Raw genomic sequence first — 5,779 nt, 5'->3', positions numbered from 1 at the left:
ACACAGCCACTGTACATGGCCACTGGCCCAGCTGAATGACTCGTTACACAAATAGGAGCTCTTTCACCGAGCAGTGGAGGTATTCATGCTACCCATGAGCAAAGGCTGGAGGTAACGCCACAGAAGAAGCAATTATGGGAATAAAAGGACATTTACACGTGAGCCAATGGCCATGTCATAGTCACTATTCACCTTCCATTCACTATGGAATGCTCCTTCCTCTTAGCTGATAAAGTGACATCTGGTTCGTGTATTTGCCCAATTATTTAGTTCTCTGCATCACTTTGAGCAAGGTAATCTCTCTAATTAGTACACAGAATTTTTTCCAGTGTGGTTAAAACAGCAGATTCTGTGTCAAGATTCCTTCATGGGTTTTTCTTTTTTTTTTTTTTGCTATTAGCTTCAGAAACAATGCAAAGGCTGTCTAATTTTGTGTTTATTCGTTTACAGAATGAGTTACCATATTTGCATCCTTAGAAGCATTATTTACGTCTACATATGAAGGATTTAAAATGCCCTACTTAATGTTCTGCATCACTGAAACGGAGCTTCAGTCAAATGGAGAAGGCAGACTTTGCGAATCCCAGAGCGAGCCACCCTAGAATCAAGCCTCCAGCACTGTTTAGGAGCAAAAGGTAAAATGAGACAGTAGACAAGATGATGAAAATGCTGATTATAGGAGGGTTTTGGATGAGATAAGCAAATCTTTTTTGTAATCTCAAAGAAATCTGAAGTTTACTTGCTGTGTTCTCTCCCCATTCTGCATGTGTCGTGCTTTTTGTTTCTGATCTAGCCCTCAGTCTGTTTTTACGCTTCAGGCAATTGCAGTCTAGATGAAAATGCTCTTCCTTGTCCTTATTTGTTAAAACCCTAAAGATTATTTCCTGAAGATAAGAGGGCAGTTGCTGCCTTCACAATGGCACAGATTGTCTTTAACATAAACAGATCTGATCTATTTGGTCTGGAGTTGTTGTTAAAGACTAGCTAGTAATCACCCTCTCAAAAATGTCTGTATCTTTCAGAGCTGGCCCTACAAATCCATCACTTGGCTGGAAAAGCTCTTAGTCAGGAACATATTCCCAAGAGGAAGACTTGGAGATTGGGTAATAAAGCAAGCCTGCCTAGAGGTGAAATAAGCAGGGTTGTGTTTTGGTCTTTGTTGTTGGTTTTTTTTTTGTTGTTGTTTGTTTGGTTGGTTTTTTTTCTATAAGCAGTTGTATTAAAGCACAGATACTACTGATAAGATTGGTATTTCTAAACTGATTGTATTAGTGATGCTAGATTTACTTGTATTCTGACTATTTTAAATTCCTCAGGAGGCTTTTATCCCGCTATGTCTAAACAGTTTAGCAACATTCATGAGGCACTGTGATACAATAGTTATTGATTACGAGAGCTTTCGATTCCCACTTCACAGAAGTGGTCATCTTGTAATGCATTTAGCTGGTGAAAAGGGACAGAAAGGGCTAAAATATCCCTGGTTCCAGGAGAGCAACAGGCATTATAAAGAAATTAAGAAAAAGAGAAATCCTTTTCATGAGGAAAAACTGAAAGTGCTGAATTTGTAGAGCTTTGAAATAAAGAGACTTGATAATAGTCTTCTAATTCTCAAAAAGTCTGCAAAAAGGGTTCTGCTGAAATATTGTCCTGGTCACCAAAGGGGGAAAAAAAGTGGCTCCACATGCAGCAAAGGTTTAAATTAGAGATTTGGAAAAGCTTCCTAATGAAGTGTACTTAATCAGTGAACCTGGATACTAAGGGGTGTTGTAAAATATAAGTTATGAAAGACCAATTAGACTAACACCTATCTGGAATAGGCACAGCAGGATTCTGCTTCCATGCAGTGAAAATAGACTTAAAGCCACTATCATACTGTGGTGCTAATTTTTTATCCCCCGGAACCCCACTTGGCTCATTTTTGCAAAACACATATATATCCTAGACTGTGTGTAGGTCCTCCAAGCTCAGCTATGAGTGCTTTCAGTCTGCCTCACTTCTATTGTGCTGCTTGTCTGGAAAGAAAAAAAACATAAACCAAAATTATGTGAGATCAAAGTCCTCTCATGAGGAAGTCATGTGGATTAAAATTAATTTCATTATTCTGAGTAGAGCAGCATTCCCTAGGGACGCAGGTATCTTGACTCTGTTGAGCTGGTACCTCAGCTGACCTCAGTTAGGGAAGACTCTACCCTGCAACTGTCTTTTTGCGCCAGGTGGGGTGTTCAAGGGTGAGAATCTTTGAGAAGAGGTTTCTGCATTTCCCTTCAGTCCTCAGTGAGGTATGCAAATATTCTCCTGGTTCCCCACAGACACTATGAATGCATTGACTTTGGATGCTTTCCTGATCTCACTGATTCAGTTTCCTGGTGCATTGTATGAGAAGCATGGACATGGCATTCACAGCTCTGGCTTCCCCTCTGAAAGCCAGGATCCTCCATGCCAAAGTCAGTGCTGCTTCCTAGGCTTCTAAATCCTTGAATTCAGTTTTAATCATGAGTTGCAAGAATGATATCCAGCACTGTAAGTAAGTCAGCAGTATCCCCCAAATAAGAGGATAAAGCAGCTGTGTTGGCTCTAGAGAAGCTTTACTTTAGGCTTCTGAGTATGATGAATTATTGTTTAAGGAGATGTATTCATAATTCTGTTCCTTCCAAGCAGGTGGTTGATATTTTGGGATCCCTGCTGTATCAGCACTGTGTATATTTGGCACAGAAACTGCATGAATATTATAAATTCTATATTTAATTGGGTCTCATAAAGAAATCCTGTAAATCACAGTAAACCCATCAAACAAAACAGGAAATTGGTATGGTGAGGTATTCAATAACATTATTTCATTTTGCCCCTAAATATTAGACAAAACTTCATTGTTTCCTTAAGAAGAAAAAAAAAATTATGATCATCAGGTATGTTAGATACAGTTCTTTTTATCAGAAAATAACATAAAATCCTAATTCTTAGCACAGAAAACAAGTAATATGAGAAAGTACTTTTATATACAACACCAAGCCTGCCTAAGCCAGTACTCAGCCAAAAAAAGCTCTCTGTTTAGGCTTTCAGCAAGACCACAATGCCACTATTTATTCATGTGTCCTAAGCTTTCCTGCTTCTTCTTACCCTCCTTAAACTATTTCCTTCTGTTTCTCCTTTGCACATATTTTGGCAGAAAAAAAAATAAATCATGGTATCATTTGCTATACAGTATGTAGTGAAATTCCTTCATTAATGTACGTGTATGCGGATGTTAGGTGGTATTATATGCTGAGGAGTGAGCGTTACTATCGTTTCAACTTCCTGGGGCTGCAGAAATCCTAAGGTGTTCTGCTTTTCCTGAATGAGAGAGATAGAATTATTGGACTATCTCTAAAGATAGATGTTGAGGCTATGGTAAAGGAACTAAGTCACAATAAATAGAAGAGAGAAGGTTCAAACAAGTGTGAGACTTACGTAAGAAATAAAGGGTAAAATATAGGTACCACTGCAAGAAAAAGAAGATTTATATCTAGTTTCCTTACGTGGGTTTAAATCTGCACATGACCAAAGCTGCTTTCATTATTAGTGTATTATTTTGAGTTCTCTGTACCACAAGATTATAATGAAGTACTATTTGTACCTATTTTATCTATAGTACATCTGTTACATTAAATCAAACATGAGATAAGAGAGACTTGTACTAAATGAATGCAGTTCATTATTTTAGCTGTATCTGGCAAACTGAATAAAGGTAGCAGGGGTTGATTTTTGGCACCTGACCTGCTTTGGCATCTTTTGCCTACAGAATGCTCGTCATGGGAGGCAATAGTTTGCTACAAGGAACAACAGAGAGGCCAATGAGCCTTCTGAAACACGCACTGAACTTCATGCATGACTGCATTTTCTTGACAGGCTGCTTCAAGTGCTCTCTAGAGTTATTTGATCTGGTCCTCCAAACTCTATTCACACTGCTTCTCTTTACTGCTCATACTGTGGAATTCATCACAGGCTATTTTATCTGGGTGAGAGCTGAGCATACACATGGGTTTGAGTCCATGCAGTGCATCTACAAATAGCCAGACTGCTCTACAAGGTCCTTGGCCTTGCTTATCAGAGCGAAACGGCTGGGGACTGGCCTTCTTGATAGGCCAAGGTGATCCTGAAGCATCACACCCCAGGCAATTGCAAGTCCCAGCATGCGAAAGGCAAGATGTACACTTTCTTGTCACAGGTCAGGGAAAGGTCCCGGTTGAGGCTGTTTGCAGATCTGTACTGAAAAGCCTCTTTGATATGAGTGGATAGGCCAGGTATGGCAAGAATGGTACTTGTGATAACATTTGAACATGACAACTATGTTGCACAGTACAATAGCGATGCTAAAGAAAAGCCACTCACGGTAGCAGCTCCAGTGCTGAGTGTAAGGGAACGACAGAGGGAAGGGTGATCTTCACTCCACCTGCTGAGGTAGACACTTGTCCCTGCCCCAGCTTTCATCTTCTACTGCAAATGAAAGCCAGTGACAAGCTGCCGTCACGTCTTTCAGAGATGCCCATTTCAATGTTGTTCAGCAGCAAAGCATACCCCATAGCCATAAATCTGTAGAAGTTTCAGGGAGAAAAAAAGCAATTATGGGAGATCAAAAGGAAGCTGTTGAGAGCATGAGCAGGGCAAATGGTGTCTGCTGCTGGTTTCCATTGTGCTTAGGGAAGCAGGAGAGAGACGGGTAGCACAGTCTACGAAATGATCATGTTTACACTAAGTAATATAGATGGTTTACTGTTTTTTCCCTCCTATCCAAAATAATCCAAGAAAAAAAAATTGGCCAGCAGCTCACTATGGGGGAGCAGGAGTGGTGGTGTACATACCAAGGAGTTCACTGCAAGTCTGAATAACTATAGAATTAAGTAATTGTGAATAAGATCCTTTAAGCAGGCAGGATTTAATAAACATGAGTTAAGGAGGCCTGAAATAATGTATTTGAAAGTCACCGTGCTAAAATGCAATTTTTGCTTTTTTTTGTTACACAAAGAAAAAATATGTTGTCCACCAGAAAATGGCCTGAGCTTTACCATAATAGAAGTCAAGAAGTAACTCTGCTGCAGTCATATGTATAAGCTAATGAGATGTGAATACACTTTCCTATACTAAACAATACCTACACAAGGTTGCCTATTGATTTCAAGGGGACTATTTGTACAGCAAATTACTGCTCTGTACGAGTAAGTCTATGAGCATCCAGGTTTCCGCTAAAATAAGATTACATGTCCATTAGACTATCCAGAAGCTACAACATTGCAATATACTGTGTTACCACGCACTGAAGATAGTTCCTTGGGAAATTATTCAATAGAAATATGTAGGAGACCAATTTCCTCAGTAAGAGCAAATCTCTCAAGCGCTGCAATTTAGATGACGATTCAGCTCTTGGGGTAGAATCCATTTAACTTTGGATTTGGAAAGGCCAGTGCTGGAAGTTAGGGAGCAGCAGATTTATGTGACACTGGATTATAATGTGGAGGCTATTTTGCAAATAACCTGTCCTCTGAAACTGCTGACGGTAAGAGGCTTTAGGAATATCGACATTTTGCCACAAGTATAGAATGCTCAGAGTCAACTCATACCATCAGATGACTTAACAACACATTTCACTTGCACAAATGAAACAATCCCCTGTCCTCATAACAATTATGAGAACATCTTTCAGTTATTATGCTACCCTGCAGCAAGGAGAAGGTTATTGATCCAGGCCTATGTTTCATTTACAAACTATATTTATATAATGACTCTTATTGAGAACTTTTCTGGG

General features: G+C 39.5%; 1 long non-coding RNA gene across 1 annotated transcript; it reads left to right on the top strand.

Moving 5' to 3' along the window:
• The first annotated feature begins 1,020 nt into the window (after positions 1–1,020).
• On the top strand, positions 1,021–3,199 carry LOC147598834 (uncharacterized). Its single transcript, XR_015260256.1, has 2 exons — positions 1,021–1,127; positions 2,310–3,199. It is a non-coding gene; the product is annotated as an uncharacterized LOC147598834 (long non-coding RNA).
• Positions 3,200–5,779: the final 2,580 nt, after the last annotated feature.

Source organism: Chlamydotis macqueenii, chromosome 15 (assembly GCF_036417535.1).
Source record: "Chlamydotis macqueenii isolate bChlMac1 chromosome 15, bChlMac1.mat, whole genome shotgun sequence".
Lineage (NCBI taxonomy): Eukaryota > Metazoa > Chordata > Aves > Otidiformes > Otididae > Chlamydotis > Chlamydotis macqueenii.
The sequence above is the reverse complement of the archived record's forward strand: the minus strand, read 5'-3'. Positions and strand labels throughout refer to the sequence as shown.